Raw genomic sequence first — 20366 nt, 5'->3', positions numbered from 1 at the left:
GTGCTATGCCAGTGTCAACAGTATCTGCATTAAGGAACTTTATAAAACAAATTGAAAAACCTGGGGAAAATTACCTTTGGGACTGATGTCCTTTAATAAAATGTTAGAAAAGCTTCTTAAATAATTTCTTAAATAGTAACTCTTCTGGATTACTGATATATGCCTCTAGCATAGCTTTTTCCAGTCAATTCTGAGGTTATTCTGGGGACTAAGATATTTGAAACAGTCCTCAAGTATACAGGCAGTCTAGTCTTTTGTAAACACTATATGTTTCAAAGATTTCTGTAAGTCACTTATTTGGGACTCAAGAAACATCTTGCCAAAGAATCAGTGCTTTCAACAGTGAAACTAAAAATCAGCTAGAAATTTTGTCTCTAGAAGAAAAGTTATGTGGAATAGTGGGGCAGAATATGGAATTTGGAGTCATGGGTGTTGTCTTGAATAATAATTGGTAGACATGTAGTTTAGGCAGATTATATGATCTTCTGGATTTCTTTGTGTGTAAAGTAAAAATAATACTTTATCCATCAAGGTAGTTGTGAGAAAATTATATAATTAACTGAGAAAATTGATTTTAAAGGGTAATCAATGACAAGTATAGTTTGGTAATAGCTGACAAATACTTAGAATTGTATAGAACACTTGCCAACTATTTATTTCCTTTTTTTTTTTTTTTTAACGTGCCAAAAAATGAACCCAGGGGCACTCTACCACTGAGTTACACATACACCCCAGCTGTTTTTACTTTTATTTTGATACAGGGTCTCACTGAGTCACCCAGGCTGGCCTCGAACTTGAGATTCTTCTGCCATAGCCTCCTTAGCTGCAATTACATGCAATCACCAGTACACCCAGCTATTATTATTTCTTATCTGTACTAACCTGTGCTGTTTCAATTGCAATAATAACTTTCTAAGGTAAAGTATATCACCTTATTAAGAGTTGTATTCCCAGTAGCAGGAACATAGTTTAGCAGTGTCAACTTGTTTCATCTGCTTAGAAGAGAAGTTCTTAAATTTTGGTGTTCTTAAGAATCATCTGAAAGCTTGTTCAAAATGCAGAATCCCAGCTGCCAGAAATTCTTAATGAGTGTATCTTGGAGTTGAGCCCAGGAATGACATTCTTAGCAAGCCTTGAAGGTGATTCTGATGAACATGGTCCTCAAACCACACATGAAAGTACTCAGGTAATTGCCTTCCCCCATATAGTTTCTGCCACTCTACACGGTAGCTTTCCAAGGATCACACTTGTTCAGTTTGTGCTTCTAAGTTTACCTTGGGAAGATGGGGATGAGGGAGGGAGATGGGCTGTTATATAAACTCACCTCATGAAGCTCTTGGCATTAATTGTGCCTGTTCAAGAGCATTCTCCATCCCTTAACTGCAGATTAAGTGTGATATGTGTCACAGAAACTCCTAAATGACAAAATCAAAATATCAGGGAGTAGTCTTGGAAATCCAATTTTTAATATACTCTAGAGTTGGATTTTAAAACTGACTTAAAAATCACTCTCTCCAGACTCTTCCCAGTCTTGACTTTGCCCCAACGCTATATTAGTCATTTTCATCTATATTATCTCCCATCTTTCTATCTTTCTGTCCCCCCTGCCACAGCCAACTGTACTGTTTAAGGATATAATTTCTAGATTATTTCAGTAACTTCCTAAGTGGTCTCCATACTTTCTTTTATCTTTAATTGCTGTTCAGGATATTATTCAGTCATATCCCTTCCCTAAAGAGGCCAAATTCTTTAGCTTGGCAAACAGGTTCTCTCATAATTTAGCTTATTCTTCCTGTTGTCCTCATGCCCTTTTTTCCAGCCCTTCTAACTGCTTGCAGTTTTCCAAATGGACTTTATGCCTTCTCATGTTCCCGTGAGGGCTTCCCTGTGCACTGGCACTGGATTTACTAGGAATAGGATGATGCCGAAGCATACTCTTTGTCTCTCTCATAGTAGTTTCCACACTTATTTATCTCAGTGGAAAAAAGTAAATCAACAGACATTGTCCCTGAAAGAACATTGCTTGTTTACTAGCTCAAGAACAAGGACCCTACCTGTCTTTTTTTTTTTTTTTTTTGACCTGTATCCCACTATCGAATATATGCTTAGCCAGTAATAGGTATTCTGTACATCTTCTGAATTTAGTGCAAAGCTTGATGAGAAGTACTATAGGTAATTTTGGAGGATTGCTTGAAAAGCAAAACTAGAAAATGAATGAAGAGTTTAACACACAAATATGGAGGGGAAGGACGTGCATTGTGGGCAAAGCAGTTTAGTAAAAACTTAGGAGGAAGAAGAATGCAGATTTTTATACTACCAGATTTATTTACTTGGGAGTGCTTAGATGCCTGAGAGAAAAAACAGGTCATAGGATCCAAATGGAAAGTAGATATCCAATTGTGTGAATATCTAAGAAATGCCTTAAGGAATTTGTGTTTTGACCAGAAGAGAAATATAGCGAGGTGTCTGTTAAAATGTATTTATAGAATAGAGAATTCTGGGAAGGTAGCTTAGTAGAAAACACTGGGATTGGTCTCACCACCTAAGCAACAATTTCACTGGCAAAATCTGTCTTATGTAAATGTTTGGTACTTTGGAGTCTGTTGAAGAATTAAAGCCTCAGGGGAAAACTTGGATAATAAATTTTTGTCAATTTCAGCACTTAGCACAAAATTTATCCGTATCTGTTGCAAACCTTTTCTCCTCTGAATGAAGTGACTTCTAGGAAACTTAAAGACCCAACACCTCTTCCCCTGCCTTCATTTTTCTCTTTTCTCCTCCTTTGGGATTCAGGCATTGAAGACCAGGACATTCAAAGGCAAATGCATTTGTGGGGGAAATTAGAAAATCAAGGATACACCCAAAGAAGATACAGCCTCCTTTATGAAAGAGTTGAAAACACTTTTAAGTTTATACCTCAGCCTAATTATTGACACAGAGACAGCATATAATAATAATTTTAAATCAAACAAGTAGCAAACCCTGGGAAAAGGGGAGAATCTGACCTCCAGAAAAACCACTGTTTAGTCAGCTTTGTTTGCTGCTGTGATCAAAGGACCTGGCAAGAACAATTAGAGGAGAAAAAGTTTATTTGGTGGGACTCATAATTTCATGTCTCAGTTCATACACAGCCAACTCCATTCCCAGGGCCAAAGGTAAGGCAGAACATCATGGTGGAAGAGTGTGGTGAAGGAAAGCAGCTGGGAGCATGGCACCCAGAAGCAGAGAGGGAGAGATCCACTCTTCAGGGACACATTGTAAAGCACACACCCCAATGACCCATCTCCTCCAGCCATACCCTCCTTTCCTATACTTAGAACCCAAGGTAATCCCTATCAAAGGATTAATGCACTGATTAGGTCAAGACTCTCATAACCCAAACATTTCACCTCTAAGCTTTCCTGTATTGTCGCACACCTGAGCTTTTAGGGGACACCTAATATCTAATTCATAACAGCCACATTATTCAAATGTCCAGTTTTCAACAAAAAATTCACACGATACACAGAGAAAAAAGAAAGTGTGACCCATTCAATGTAAAAAAAGTAAATCAATGAAAGAGAACTGATGGTGGATCCATTAAACAAGGAATTTAAAGCAGCTACCTGAGAGATGCTCAAAGTACTAGAGAAAAAGAAGAAGAAAGTTAAGAAAATGATGTGAAAACAAAATGAAAACATCAGTAAAGAGTTAGAAAACCTATAAAGAAACCAAAAAAATTCAGGAGCGGAAAAGTACAGTAATTGATATAAAAAATTTATTAGAGAAATTCAAAGGTAGATTTGAGCAGGAATAAAACAATCAGCAAACTTGAAGATAGGACAGTAGCAATAATCAAGTATGAGGAACAGAAAGGGAAAAAAAAAAAAAAAAATGAACAGAATCTAAAGGACCTGTGGGAAACCCTCAAGTGGAACAACATATATATTGTGAGGATTCCAGAAGGAAAGAGAGAAAATGACAAAAAGAATATTTGAAAAAATATGACTGAATATTTTCCAAATTTGATGAGACATGAATGTAAACATCCAGAAAACCCAGCAAACAAGAAGGAAAATAAACCCAAGGACATGCACACTGAGAACATTATAATCAAGCAGTTGAAAACCTAAAAAATCTTGAAAGCAAGAGAGAAGTTACTTGTCACACAGGGATCCTTGATAACATTATCAGCAGATTTCTTATCAAACTCTGGAGGCCAGATAGCAGTGGGTTGGGTTGATACAAAATTAAAAGAAAAAACTGTCAACCAAGTACCCCATATCTGGCAAAACTGTCCATCAAAAGTAAAGGATGAATTAAAGTGTTCCCAGATAAAAAGGTGAGAAAGTTTGTTACCACTAGACCTGGTGTGCAAAAATGCTAAAGGGAGTTCTGGAGTTTGATATGAAGACACTAGGTAGTAACCCAAAGCTGTGTGAAGAAATAAAGATCTTGGGCTGGGGAGATAGCTCAGTCGGTAGAGTGCTTGTCTTGCAAGCCCTGGGTTCGATCCTGAGTACCACCACCAAAAAAAAAAAAAAAAAAAGAAAGAAAGAAAGATCTCAGTTAAAGGACATTCATGGACAGTTATACAGTTATACAAACTATCTTAAACAGGGTGGAACTTCACTCTTTTCTATTTGATTTGAGAAATGAATACATTTTTTAAAAATTATTAATCTAACAGCTAGAATTATTGTATGTTTATAAGTCCACATTTTTTATCTATATAATTTAAGAGTTGACTCCATTAAAAAGTAATTGTGTTTTGGGGCACACATATTTAAAGAAGTAATTTTATGACATCAGCAACTGAAACTGATAAGGATGGAAATTAAAGGAGAAGAGTATTTGTGTATTATTAAAGACAAGCTATTATAAACTTGTGTTAAAGTTGGTAAGTGCAATACCCATGACAACCACAAAGAATATAGCTTGTAGAATATACACATAAGGAAAAGATAAAAGAATTTGTAAACATTTCACTATAAAAAAAATCAACAAAACACAACAGGAGACAGAAATGATGGCCAAAAGAAAAAACCAATAAAGCATATAGAAAATGAATAACTAATGACAGAATCAAATCCCTTCTTATCAGTAATTGCTTTAAGTATAAGTGGGCCAAACACTCCAATCAAGAGATATGGCAGTATTAATGTCTATAAGAGACTCACTTTATATCCAAAGACATACATAGGTTAAAAGTGAAAGGATGAAGGTTGCGGGGGAGTAGCCTGTGTTAAGTGGCAACCAAAATAGAGCAGGAATGGCTTTACCAATCTCAGACAAAATAGACTTTAAATTTATTAAAAAAAAAAAAAATTGCAGAGGCAAAGGACATTATATTAATTAAAAGTTTAAGAGGTTCTAACAATCATAAATGTTTTAGTCAGCCTTTTTTGCTGCTGTGCCTAAATGACTGGAACCAAAACAATTGTAGAGGAGGAACAATTTATTTGGGGACTCATGGTTTCAGAGGTGGTAGTCTATAGAAGGCTGACTGCATTCCCCAGTGGCTCCAATTGAGACTGAACATCACCACAGAAGAGTGTGATGAAGGGAAGTGACTCACCTAATGATCAGGAAGCATAAAGAGAGATCTCCATTTGCCAGATACAAATTATACCCCAAGTCACACCCCCAATTCCCACCTCCTCAGCCACATCCTACCACTAACAGTTATCACTCAGTTAATCCCTCTCAGGGGGTGGATTAAGACACTCACAACCCAATCACTTCTCTGAACCTTCTTGCATTGGGGGACATCTCACATCCAAACCATAACAATATGTCTATACAATGACAGACCTTCAAAATCTGTGAAGCAAAAATTGAAAGAAGGGGAAATAGTTCCATAATAATAGCTGGAGACTTAAATACCTTACTATAAATAATGGTTTGAATAACCAAACAGAAGGAAACAGAGGACTTAACCACAACAAACCAACTACATATAACTACCATTTTCAGAATGCTACCCATCAAGAACAAAATATTCTTTTCAAGTGCACACAGGACATTAAGGATAGACCATCTCTTAGACCATATGTTAAGTACCAATAGACTAAAAGGAGAGATAACATACAGAGTACTTCCCCAACCATGATGGAATGCAGTTAAAAATTAGTAACACAGAAAAACTAGAAAATTCACAAATATGTGGAATTAAACACAGTCTTACTCAATGAATCAATGAAGAAATCACAAGGAAAATTTGAAAATGCTTGGAAACAAATGAAAACAAAAACAATATACTAAAACTTATGGAATGCCACAGAACAACATTATGGAAGATGTTTATAGCTTTAAACAAATGCTTACATTAAAATATAAGAATGATCTCAAATAGCAATGTAACTTTACAATTTAAGGAACTAAGAAAAGGAGAAACTATATCCAGAGCCACTGAAGGAAGGAAATATATTAGAGCATAGGTGAATGAGAACAGAAGAACAATAGATAAAATCAATGAAACTAAAAGGTTTTTTGTTTGTTTGGTACCAGAAATTGAACACAGGGGTACTTAACCACTGAGCCACATCCCCAGCCCTTTTTGTTATTTTTAATTTTTGAGACAGGGTCTAACTAAATTGCTTAGGGCCATTTTAGTTGTTGAGGCTGGCTTTGAACTTGCAATCCTCCCACCTCAGCTTCCCAAACTGCTGGGTTTACAGGTATGTGACACTGTCCCTACCTAAGAGTTGTTTTTTGAAAATATCAACAAAACTGTCAAACCTTTAGCTTGATAGACTAACAAAAAAAAAAAAAAAAAAAAAAAAAAAAAGGCACTGTAATTACTAAAATCAGAAATGGAGTATGGAAATTAATACCCATTCTACAGAAATAAAAGGGACTCTAAGGCAGTACTATGTTTATACAGAGAGTATTGTTTAACAAGAAAAAAACATTTTGCCAAAGAAGACATAGAAATTAGCAACAAGCACATGAAAATGTGCCTAACATCACTGATCAATTGCAAATTAAAACTACAAGATAGGATTGCCCATTAGGATACCTATTATGAAAAAAACAAAACAACAAATGTTGATGAAACTGTGGAGAAATTGGAACCTTTGTGCTCTGTTGGTGGAAATAAAATGGCATAGCTACTGTGGAAAATGGCTTGGAGGTGCCTCAAAAAATTAGAATAACATTATTCTGGGCATATACTCCAAAAGAATTGAAAGCAGGTTGGTTTTTTGTTTGGTACTGGGAATTGAACCCAGGGACGCACTAACACTGAGGCACATCACCAACCTTTTTATTTTGAGACAGGATCTAAATTGCCTAGGTTGTTATTGAATGGTGGCTCATCCTGGTTTGACCTTCCAAGTAGTTGGGATTATAGGCACAGGACACCACACCCAGCTAAAGCAGAGCCTTGAAGAGATATTTATACATCAGTGTTTGTAGCAGCATTATTCACAGTAGGAAAACAATAGGCAACCCAAGTGTCTATTGAGATATGAGTAGATAAACAGATGTATTGTATACATACAGGAAATTCTGATATATTTACTACATCTATGAGCAATTGAGGACATTATGCTAAGTGAAATAAACTAGTAGTCACAAAAAGACAAATATGGTGTAATTCAACTTACATGAAGTACTTAAAGTAGTAAAATTGTAGAGACAAAGTATAATAGTTGACAGGTCGAGGAAAAGGGAGAATGAGAATTACTATTTGACTATAGAGTTTTCAATTTGTAAGATGAAAAGCGTTCATCTGGTGGTGGTGGTGATGGTTGTGCAGCAGTATGAATGTATTTAATACTACTGAATTACATACTTAAATGGCTAAGATAATAAGTTGTGTGGAAGAAATGATTTTGTCAATATGGGCATATTGGTGAAAGGCAATGGAGAAGTAAAATGTGACAACTTGTTAACTTGAGCCAATGAAATTTAGGACAGAGAAGGAACAGAATGGATTTTCTAAGATTGTGATTGCCATTATTTAGTTTGTAATTTGGGGTGTCTCATTTCCTTCTGTGAGGAGGAAATGGAGATCTCTCCTGCAGTCTGAGACATCGGACTCACTAGACAAACAGTAGTTAGAACTGGAGATGTAGTTTTGGATGTCAACTTCTTTGAGTTCATTGCTGAGGTTGGAGTTAAGCATTCAGCTGACCATGAATAAATAGTGGGAAAAAAAGGAAGATGAGGAGGGCTGGGGAATCTAGCTTAGTTGGTAGAGTGGGTGCCTTGCATGCACTAAGGCCCTGGGTTCAATCCCCAGCACCACAAAAAATAAAAAATGTAAAAAAAGGAGGACCGAGCAGGCACCTGTGCTGAGAGAGGAGAGAGCTCGTAACTAAACGACGAAGAAGTGTTAGCAAAGGATCTTGAAAGGAGGAGATGGGGTTGGAGGTGCTGCACTACATGTAAGGTGAGTCTTTGGACAAACTATTGCTAGATTAAACCATTTACAGTGAAATCTTAAGGAAGAAAACGCTTGTTCTCCACAGTGCTGACAATAAAACTGTTTCTATTTAGAGATAATTTTTGTGGGTTATTTACTGAAATGTTCTATAATCAACAATGAAGGTAATGCAAAGACAAGTGAAGGCACGTTATGTTAAAACACTTAGTACTCATTTTTTAATTGTTGTAAGGCAAAATTTACCTGTTGTTGAGAGAGATTCCCTCTGGGTTCTGCATTGGTGATCCTTTCTTTAAAATATTTTTTGTAGTCTGAGGCAGGAGAATGGCATAGTTCAAGGCTAGCTTGGGCGACTTTTGAGACCCTCACAATGTAGGAGATGAATAGGAGCTTGCTCTATCCGTGCCACACATCAATCTGGTATGGTACACCCCCTTTGGGAGAATAAAACTCAGTTAAAAGAAAGAAAGAAAAGTGAATTTTGGCGGTGGGGACTATATATGTATGGTTGTAACTCAGTGATGGAATGCTTGCCTGGCATGTGCAGGGCCCTAGGTTTGATCCTCAACACTAGAGGAAAAAAAAGTGGAGTGGGGTAAGATATGTTTTGGAAAAGAAAATTGCTTTATTGGGTTTTCTCTACTGCTAGAAAAAAGTGCTGCCACATTGTTTTTGCCTATAGATAGGTATGGTTCTATTTAAGTGTTTGCATTAAGTTTGTCAGTGAAAAGCTAGATAGTTTGCTTGGCTTTTGTAACAAACCAGTAGATAGTCTGCACATAGACCCTTTCTGTATATTTGCAACTGACAATATCTGTACCGACCTATTGAGAGAATAGCCCTCTGTTTGGGATGATCAGAACTCGTTTTAGATTCAGATGTCTTCGGGTGAAAATGTGATTGTTTATTCTTATAGTTGACGTTTGTTAAAGATTCCAGCCGTAACAAGAAAAGGAGAGAATCAAATATTATTTCTTTCTTTGTAGGAAAAGCTTATGTTCTAAGTATGTTGAACAAAAGAAGCATTTTGAGTATTTCTAGTATGTATACTTTTCTACATGTTTTACTTTTCTCTCATAGTAGAGGCATCCCTCAATTTAGGCCTTTTAATTAAAATTATATATATAAAAATATGTATTCAATGTATATATGTATATCAGACATTTTTAAATAGTAGAGTAATATTTCACTTGATGGAGAATGGGCTGATTTTTTGGTTACAAAACCTTTAAAATGCTGAAAATGTTTGCCGGGCACTGTGTCACATGCCTGTAATCCTAGTGACTCATGAGGCCGAGGCAGGAGGATCACAATTTCAAGTCCAGCCTAGGCAACTTATTGAGACCCTCTCTCAAAATAAAAAGGACAGGGGATGTAGCTCAGTGGTAAAGGCCTTGGATTCAGTCTCTAGTACAGCCAAAAAAAAAAAAAAATTCATGATAACTAATTTCTGATTAGCAATGTTGTTGTACAACTGTAGTTTCCTAAAAAAAAGGTAAACCAATAGTAACTTTGATTTTATGTTTTTCCTCAAGTGACAGTAAAACCAATTTTTACTAGTAGAATTCACTTCAAAAGCATTTCTGGACTATTTATGTGACTAGTTCATTTCCTGAAATAAGGAGATACACAAAAAAGTGACTGAGAATAGATGTTCAAGTTGTTATTTATTGTCACATTTTTAAAAAGAATTTATAAGTTCAAAAGTTTTACATGAGTAAAATTTAATATTGATATCCTGGATCATATTGAAGTGTTTTATTTGTACTAAATGTTAATAATAAGTTGATCACAGCAAGACTTATTTTAAATTCCCTTTTTGAAAAAAAAAAAAAAAAATGGCAATGTCTTCTGTTCTTTTAAAAATCTTAACTGCCAGAATCAAAAAGCAAAACAGTTTTTACAGACAATATTAAGAAACATTTATTTCAATATCCACATAATTATGTACACTCACTCAATTTTAGTCATTTTTTATTACAATACTCTTTTATTGCAAATAGATTTGGGACATTTTATCTATTTTTTATTTTTGGTGGTACTCAGGATTAAACTCAGGGGCGCTCTACCACCAAGCTACATCCCAGTCTTTTTTGTATTATTTTGAGACAGTGTCTTGCTAAATTGCCCAGGCTGCCCTTGACTTGGGATCCTCTTGCTTCAGCCTCCAGACTAACTGGGATCACAGGCCTGGGCCACCACACCCAGCGGGACAACTATTTTTTACTATGAATTTTTGTAGCTGATAAAAAGTCTTTTGATTTTCTTATGCTATTAAAATGGGACCAGAACTTGTTTTATATAAATATAATGTATGAGAATCTGCAAGCTCAATAGAAGTTTGCTGGTATTTAAAACCTAATATATCTTAAAAATATACTTTTTCCCAGGTGTGGTGATGCATACCTGTAATCCCAGCAGCTCCAGAAGCTGAGGCAGGAGGATCAAGAATTCAAAGCCAGCCTCAGCAAAAAGCAAGGTGCTAAGCAACTCAGTGAGACCCTGTCTCTAAATAAAATACAGAGTTGGACTGGGGATGTAGCTCAGTGATCAAGTACCCCTGAGTTCAATCCCTGGTACCCCCCAAAAAAATAAAAATAAAAAATATACTTTGTCAGAAATTAGAAATAAACAAATAGGGAATAGGTTTAAGAAATGCTCGTACTACTCTTACAAAATATACTATCAACAAAAACATACTTTAAAAATACATAAACATGGAAAAATTAGTGATACTTTTTTACAGTGTGAATGTTTATTTGTAAAGGTTCATATTATTTTAAATCTATAAAATCGGTCAATAAAAATGGTACTGGGGATGGAACTCAGCCTTGCAAAAGCTAAGCTAGTGATTTGTCTCGAGGTACTGGGTTCTTTGTTCAGCAAAGAATTGAGGCCACAGAGCTGGGAATCCAGTGGGGGAGTTTTAGCCTGTTCTCTTTATGGTCTCTGAAATTTCCTCCTTTCCTTATCTCTTCCCCTGTCCATGTGCTCCTCACTATTATTGATTGGTGCCCCCTGTGTCCATGCGTCTGTTTTAGTTTTTCTATTGGATCTCCCACTTAGGAGCATGAGTATGGAAGTGTCTGTCTGGAACCCCAGCTTGTCTCCACGAGCACTTTCTTCAGCCAGGAAGTTGACTAATCAGAAGATCTTCTCCATGCTCCTTTGTCCTGGCCCTGCTTCTGACCTCTTCACTCCACATCTTGCCCTGACTGCCTGAGCCTTTCTACGTCTCCCTCACTACCCCTCAACTCTATCTCCAGCCCTATTTTATTTTGAGACAGGATCTTGCTAAGTTGCTCAGGCCTTGAATTTGTGATTCACCTGCCTCAACCTTGCAAGTTGCTAGGATTATAGGCATGTGCCACCATTCCTACCAAAAGTTCTCATGAGAAAAATCATAGAACATTATATGCCATTGTTAATAAACAATAACGATTTTTATAGGAAAAAAAAAAAAAAACTAGCAGGAAAGAGACTATTAGAATGTAAAAGAGATTTTTAAAATATTTTTGAGTTGTAGATGGACAGAACATCTTTATTTATTTTTATGTGGTGCTGAGGATCGAACCCAGGGCCTCACATTTGCTAGGCAAGCGCTCTACCACTGAGCTCCAACCCCAGCCCATAAAAGAGGTTTCCTTGTGAAGTTTGAACATTGTTCTCTCTTCTGTCCCATTCATATTTATCTATATATGAAAGTTTTCAGTAGTAAGATCAAATCAAGGACTTGTTAGACTATGAGAAATTGAACTTCATTAGTGTCCATCTTTTTTTATGTGGTTTTGTATGTGACCAAAACATACTGTACTCATAAACATTTAACAGTATGGATTTGGGGACTGGGTGTGTAACTTGGTGATAGAGCTCTTGTCTAATGTACGGGGAGACCCTAGGTTCAATTCCCACAACTGTAAAAAATAAATAAATAGATGTTAAAAATAAAACTATGGATTTGTGCTAATGTTTACAAGATATTGGAAAATGTTTGTGTCCTTCTAAGATATATAAAATCTATTTTAAGTCCTTTTAATTCTGGCATGTGAATTCTCTAGTAACTCAAGCTAGACACCAAAACAGGTAAAGACATTATTAGGGGGGAGAAAACCCTTAAATAACTGTATGCCCTTATCCCACATGATTATAGATACAGATATCTTAACAAATTATTAGCATATTGATCTCATCAATAAATAAAAAGGCCAGTATGTCACTACAAAGTGGGGTTTATCCCAGGAATGTGATGTTGGTGGATTGGAAGATTGAATGAACATGCCAGTTCTCCCCAATATTAATTGGTAGTTTCAATATAATCCTAATCAAAATAATAGCAGACAACTTTGTTGAAGTCAATAAATTCTAACATTTATGTAGAAAAATCAAAGAAATTAGAAGAACTGACAATTTTGACATAGAACACAATTACAGGGTACTGACATCAGCACTTAATATAAAACTACACTAAGACAGAGAGGTCTTGGTGATAGAGTAGACACATAGATTAATGTGACAATATTGAGTCCAGAAATCCAAGAGGAATAAAAACATCAACTTAAAAACTTACATGCAAATATTATTAGCACCCCAAACTACAAACAACTCAAAATGTCCTTTAATTGATGAATGAATGAACTCTGTAGTATACCCATATACTGAAAAACCAATCATCAATAAAAAGGAATAAATTCCTCAAATAGTTGTTTACTTTATCAGTCCATTTATATTACATTCTGGAAAAGCAAAACTATAGGAACAGATTAAATATTAGTGTTGCCTGGGGGAGAATGTTTCATAGAGGGGACTAATAACCAAGGGGCATAAGGGAACATTTTGGAATGATGGAAATGTTTATTTTGATTTTCAGATTCCCAGAACTATATACCTAAAATGGGTGAATTTTACTCTCTATATATGATGCATCAAAACTGGTTTAAGTTGACAATATATTTCTTTTTAATTAATGTAGGAAGACTTAGAGTCAGCATTCTGCATCCCTTAGTAGAATGATTGATTCAGGCAAGGGTCATAGATGTTTACTAAAATCATGAGGTGAAATAACATTGTGGGGAAAGTATATTAACATGACCCCATAGATTATTACTGATCTTTATAATTGAGATGTAGGTCACCACTTTCATCGAGTGATCAGTCATATCTAGCACTGTTGCCAGGTGCCGTGGCACACACCTGTAATCCCAACAACATGGGAGGCTAATGCAGGAGGATCCCAAGTTCAAGGCTACTCTTAGCAACTTAGTGAGACCCTGTCTCAAAATAAAAAGGGCTGGAATGTAGCTCAGTGGTAAAGCATCCCCGGGTTCAATGCCCAGTACAAAAAAAAAAAAAAAAAATCTAGCACTGTTGACTAGGTGAGGACTAGACATTCCTAGACATTCTATGCCTCCTTACTTGGAATAATATAAAATAGCAGCAGCAACATGTATGAATTGTTCTGATCAAAATATATTTAACCCAGATGTAATCACAACTTTAAACCTAACTTCCACTTTACAGAAAATATAGAAGGTAAAGCAATGAGTTTAATTCAAATATGAGAAAACAGTCAGACAGATCTGGACTGTGAGATATTCTCTAAGACAATTTACCTGGTATTTTCAAAAACATCTTTGTAATAAAGGATAAAAGCAGGTGGATCAAAAGAGACATAAGAGCTAAATACTGATTTGATCCTGGATTTGGTGCTAGAGAGTGAGGGAGGACAGGCAGGTAGGGGGACATCTATGAAAAACATGGGAAGAGTCAAGGAAATTTCAGCATAGAATGGATACACTCATTGACACTAGGGAGTTATTTTTCCTGTTTCTTTAGTGTGGTAACAGTATTATGGTTCAACAGGAGAAAGTATGTCTTCATGTCCCTGACTTAAAAAGAGTACATGCACATAAAAAGCAAATATGTAAAATGTTAATGACTGTTTCTTGGTAGTGTCATGTGGCTAATATTAATATTATTGTTTAAATTTTTCTGCAAATTTGATACTTTTCATAATAGAAGGGAATATTCTTAGAACTTAAGTAAGAGAAATAGTGTTTATTGAAGATGACCTCATGATATACAGTGCATTCTATAGATTCTACAACCATCAGTAATGTTTTTACCATGCTGTGTCTGAGTACCATAACACAAGTTCCACTGAGAACCAGGATAGAAAACAGTTCTGTTAAATGATTTGTATTATAAGGATGTTTTAGATAGCTTTGCTTATTGTATCACTGATGTCCTTTTGGGGAAGATGAAATTCTGGGTTGTAATAACAGGCATAGTTAAGCTGCTTCTGAGAACCTGGATATTTGGCTTGTTACAGACATTGAATTCTGTTTTTCTGGCTGCTAGAAAGGTCAGACCTCACTTGTAGCCCATCTCTAGCAAGTGATCTTCCTAGCTGTGCCTCTGACTGCTTCTAGCTTTTCTCTACTTCCCTTAGTTTTAGCCTCATTCTGATTCTCTTATCTGTTTTTTTGTTATATTTACTTCATAAGATTTATGTCTAACAGTTTTCTAGCCATATTAAAAGGATTTAAAATAAAAGTTTATGATTTGAAAGTCACAACCTAAAAGACAGATTGTCACATTATCATTAGTCCTATAAGTTCCTGCTTCCAAAAGCAGTGCTCCTTTGTCCTTTGATCAATTTTAAAATGAGAGAATGTTTCTAGAAAATTAAAACCATATACTTTTAAATATAATTAAGATATAAATGTTTTTATTTTCCAGAATAACTTTGCTATTGCTATATTACAGTACAATTCCTTATTTTATTTGGAGGAGTAATTCAGGACAAAGAACAAGGCCAGTCCATGGAAATGAATATTTAGCAGCAGTTGGAATTAGCATTTTCCTTTGAGAATTTCATTTTTTTTTTCAATCAAGGGAAGTAAAATATGCCATTTGCAGTCTCTTTACCTTTAACATTTCTGAAAGAATTGTAATGTAAAATGACTTTAGTTGCTTTTGAATGGTATTCAAGTTCCTTCCCTCCTACAATAGTATCTTCCTTTTGTTAAATGAATATCTTCCATTTGTTAAATGTTTTGTTTACGTTTTATAAAATACTTTTCAGCATCAGTGCCATTGATCACATATTTACAATTTGTTCTTGCTACTTTGCAGGGACTGGAAGTCCTACCCCATTTTTGTTTGACCTTGCTGTGTTATGTTATTGTGCAGCAACAGAATGCTTATGACAGGGATAACACTACTTCCTCGAAAATGTGTAAGTTAATGGCTAAGACAATTTTTAGACATTATGTATCTGTTAGGTAGGTCTTTAAATTTATTTGACTTTTTAAAAAGTATTCATTCAGTGAAATTTTTCACGGAAGTTTTTTTTGTTTTTGTGGTTTGTTTGTTTGGTATGGGGAAATTGAACTCAGGGCCACTTTACCACTGAGCTACAGCTCCCAACCCTTTTTACTTTTTATTTTGAACCGGGGTCTCCCTAAATTGCCCATACTGGCCTGTAACTTGATCCTCCTGTCTCCGCATCTTGAGTTGCTGGAATTTCAGGCATAAGCCACCATGCCCAGCCTTAAAAGCTTTTGCATTTGCAAGACTAAGTTTTCATTTTATATCTGGGCATACTTAAGTCTGATATTAATAACCTGTGATCTTCCATCATGAGCAGTGTACTAAAATTAATTGCCAAAAGAGGGTTATTGTTTGAGGGATCAGTTAACCGCACAGAGGTGTGAGCCGGCTGAGACAAATATGAAATAATTAATAAGGAATAAAAGACAAAAGACACAGAAAATCAGTTTCACAGAGGAGGACCTGGTGGGAGAATTGGACCTGATGGGTCCCCTCTGTAACAAAGAGTGAGGCTCTGCTTTACTTATAGGGGAGCACATCAAAGGGATTCATTGTGAGGAAGGGTTCTTCAAGGTAAACAAGAAGCCAGAGGCTGTGGGGAAGTTGGCCTCATTGGAAACCTTATCACTTGTGTAATAGTTCTTCCTCCTCCAGGCTGCTGGCTCCTCAAGGCTATGTGGACACACTGGTATCTCTTTCTACCTCCTGGGAGTTGCATTTGAATCTAGGACTGTCTGAACCAATAAATTCTGTGATATCACAGAATTCTCTTTGAGCAGAAGTTGCCTCGGCAACCGAGTGGTCTCAGATTGGTGAGATGAGCCCGAGAGTTCTCTGAGGAGCACAGCTCTGCTTAGAGATGGCTCAGACAAGCTCACAGTTCATCCGAGGTTTTCAACAGGTCAGTTGTTCACTTAGGTGTTAGTGAGGTAAGACTGCCATCTCTTTTGCTCCAAGTAGAACAATTTCAAGAATCAGGATTTAGCTGTCTTTATTCACATCTTTGGAATTCACTTCTGGTTTGCCAAAATATAGTAAAACAAGGTGTACATCTTTCTTTCTGCATTTTACTTTTAAGTGACAGTATATTCATTCTTATCCTTACCCTCATCCCTCATTTGTTTTTCTTCTTTTATTTCTTTGTGTGTGCGTGTGGTGCTGGGTATGGAAATCTGTGCCTCACTCTCCCTAGGCAAGTGCTCTGTCACAGAGATACATCCCTAGTCCTCCCTCCTTCATTTCTTGACTCATAAACATCAACTTTAATTTTGTAGTAGGGCCAGTTGGTCATGTGAATGCTGTACAACATCTCCGTTTATACGGCAGCACACATCACTCTCAGGACAAATTCCCACAAAGACCTGTTTTGTTCTGTCAGTCCACCCTAAAGAAACCAGTTTCCAAACTATGCACAGCTTTGTAAATCAAGATGAACTGGTTAAAATTGGATACAGAAGCAAACAAGAAGCCAAATAATACTTCCTGGTTAACTTGCTAGTTTAACAAGCTGAGAGTGCTAGGTGTAGTAAAATCTCAAGTAATAAAATGTTTAGCATTCTAAGAATATTCCAGTTAGAAAGTTTATATCATATTCATATTGTAATCATAGCTCAAGGTCATTAACTTGTTCCTATTATTATTAGAGTTAAGAAAATACAAGTAATGCTTTTAGTAAGGTATTCTAAGCAACAGAAGGCAGTGAGAACAAATGATGAAATGTGAACTTTAGTTCTGCATATTTCTTAACCAGCTTTATATGTGATCACTGAGGACCAAGATTGGGAGGAAGAGGAGATTGACCTGTGGGCACGGATAACCTTCTTTCTGGCACTAGTGTACCAGTTAGGAGCCAAAATAGTGAGATACAGAACCGACTTTCCTGGGAACTACCTGTCAGGAGGAAAGGGATATACCCATACATAATTCATAGTAAAAATATGTTTTTCACCAGAGTTAAACATAATATATTCACAGCTTAATTTATGGATTTTGAAAATACCCTTGAAATATTTTCTCTTTGAATAAATGTTTTGTCAAATTATTTTTGCCGTCTTGTTCAGAGCTTTCAGGAATATCAAGCACTTCTCGAAAGTTGTTTTCCTTCAGATGATCTAGTCTAAACACTGTGCTTTTAACTCTATCAAATAGCCTTCCAGAGAATTGGCATTTTGTGATGTATTTTTCTCCCCTTGAGAAATGTTTAAAAAAGAACAAAGGGAGAAAAAAGAAAAGAATTAAAATGTCCTCTATTCATCAGTTCAGTCATAGGCAAAGACCAACCTTCCTCAGCCAAAGAAATCAGAAAATTCTCAGAGTACTTTGAGAATATATAGTCTAGATCCTGAATCAAATGAATATTTTATACTATACCAAACTATTACACAGACCTTATGAAACATTTAAAATTTTACTGTCACAACATATTTTGAGAAGGAAATCATAATTAAAACTATTTTATTCCCTCATAAAGCCCTTTTCTCACCAAGCTATTCACATGTACAATTTTTTTTTTTTTTTTCCCTATTTTGGTAAAGCCAGGTTACCAAGAGGAATTTTTTGTTGTTGTTGTTGTTGTGGTACTGGAAATTGAACCCATAGGCACTTAACCACTGAGCCACCTCCCCAACTCTTTTATATTTATTTAGAGACAGGGTCTTGCTGTGTTGCTTAGGTCTTGCTAAGTTGTTGCAACTGGCTTTGAATTCTCAGTCCTCCTGCCTCAGTCTCCCAAACCAGAGATTACAGGTATGCACCACCACACCCAGCCTCTAGAAAAAATGAAAACATTTTTCCTTATGTGAGAATGCAAAAGGGTTGAGTAATGAAATACCTTCTTGTTTCCAACCTTCTTCTCCCTGGCACTTTTAAACTTCATTTTCTCAGGCTGGAGGTGTAGCTAGGCAATAGAAGCTTGCCCAGCATGCCTTGGGTTGGAATTCTACAGCCTTAAAAAAAAAAAAAAAAAGATAATTCAGGACTAATTCTTCAGTTTAATTCCAACTTTCCAACTTACTGGTAATATTTGAATTGTTGAAACAATATGAAATAGGTTTTCTTTTTAATTGCATTTTTATTGAGGTATAATTAACATGCAGTAAAAATACATGTGTCTTAACTGTATAGTATGAATTTTGACCCTTCAGGATATGACATATATCTGGTCAATGGGGATACTTTCTCCAAATACACTTGTCAGAAAATTGAAAAGTTTTATAGATGATTCTGAGCTAAACCCAGTTAAGGACAATTGCCTTTTAAAGAACCAGAGAATAATATAAAATATGTAAATTATCAAAGACTATTATACAAATTAAAGGTTTTGTTTTTAATATAAACTTCTCATGTGCCTTTTTATGGGATTTGCTGTACTCACTCATAGATGAAATTTTCAATTTGTTTTTCTGTTTGTTTTTAAGAAAATTAACCAAAAACTTCATGATGGACTATGTCAGCGCTGTAAAGAAGTTCTTGAATGGCGTGTAAAATACAACAAATATAAACCATTATCCAAACCAAAAAAATGGTGAGTTAAGTTTCTTCATTACCTTAATCAGTGGCACATATATCATAGTTTGTTATTTCATTTCCTGATTTCCAAAATTGTGTGCAAATAAATATCAAGGTCAATTTTTTAAAAAAATCACATTCTCTCTCATAGCATTTTGTCTTACATGCATGTTGAATCTTGTTTGTGAAGATGGGAAAAAGTAGATTACTTGATTCATCATTCCCTGATTCATTCTTTCGTAAATAAATAATGTGCCTTGTTCATAAAAAATGAGTTAGGGCAGAGAAGATGTTTATATTGCAAGAAGTCTCCCACTGATGAAATAACAATATTTAGATTATCTTTACTGATTTTTTTTCTTTTTAATTTTTTTTAGACCTTTATTTTATTTATTTATTTTTATGTGGTGCTGAGGATCGAACTCAGTGCCTCACACATGCTGAGCAAGTGCTCTGCCTCTGAGCCATAACCACAGCCCTCTTTACTGATTCTTAATAGGAATCCAAACTTTTAATTCAAACCATAAAATTTTTTGAAATTGCTTTCAATGTAGAAATTAGTATATTCTTTTTACATTATAATTTTAATCTGATAATCTATATAGTAGTTATTAAGAACATTTGCTCATTATTTCTTTATTTATTTTTTTGTATTAGGAATTGAATTCAGGAGTGCTTTACCACTTAGCCTTTTTTTAGTTTGTGACTGTGTCTTGCTAAGTTGCTGAGGCTGACCTTGAACTTGCAATTCTCCTTGCCTCAGCCTCTTGTGTGCTACTGCACTAGGTGGTATTCTCACTTTATGAGAGAAAATTTTACTTAAAGTTTGGAAGGTCTGTCTATATGTAGTATAGCTATTAGTGTTTATTTTTGTTGAAAAATGTCAGCATTTCTGTGAAGCTAAAACTCAAGATACGGAGTAATTTGTTTACTTGGGAATATTTGATAACTTTGAATGTCTTAATTTGAGTGATTTATTTTGCCTGAGATGCTTTTTATTAAATTTTTTATTTTTTCTGTAAAATTCATTAAATTAGGAAAGAATTATACTTTCTATGAAGCAGATGCTAAAACATCTGAAATGCTCTCAACTTCTAAATATAGCAAACATCATACAATGCAAAAAAAAAATGCAAATTTTATCATGCTGCTAATT

At 35.4% G+C, this 20366-nt stretch overlaps 1 protein-coding gene and 1 long non-coding RNA gene across 2 annotated transcripts in view; both read left to right on the top strand.

Moving 5' to 3' along the window:
• The window catches only part of LOC306644778 (uncharacterized protein C9orf85 homolog), a 97268-nt gene that overhangs the window by 52571 nt on the left and 24331 nt on the right, over positions 1 to 20366 (top strand).
• LOC306644784 overlaps positions 1 to 20366 on the top strand; it is a 36379-nt gene that overhangs the window by 12372 nt on the left and 3641 nt on the right. Inside the window, exon 2 of the long non-coding RNA XR_013759471.1 lies at positions 19120 to 19226. This is a non-coding gene — a long non-coding RNA (uncharacterized lncRNA). The remainder of the gene's footprint in view (positions 1 to 19119; positions 19227 to 20366) is intronic.

This window comes from Sciurus vulgaris, assembly GCF_902686455.1.
Source record: "Sciurus vulgaris genome assembly, chromosome: 15".
Classification (NCBI taxonomy): domain Eukaryota; kingdom Metazoa; phylum Chordata; class Mammalia; order Rodentia; family Sciuridae; genus Sciurus; species Sciurus vulgaris.
The sequence above is the reverse complement of the archived record's forward strand: the minus strand, read 5'-3'. Positions and strand labels throughout refer to the sequence as shown.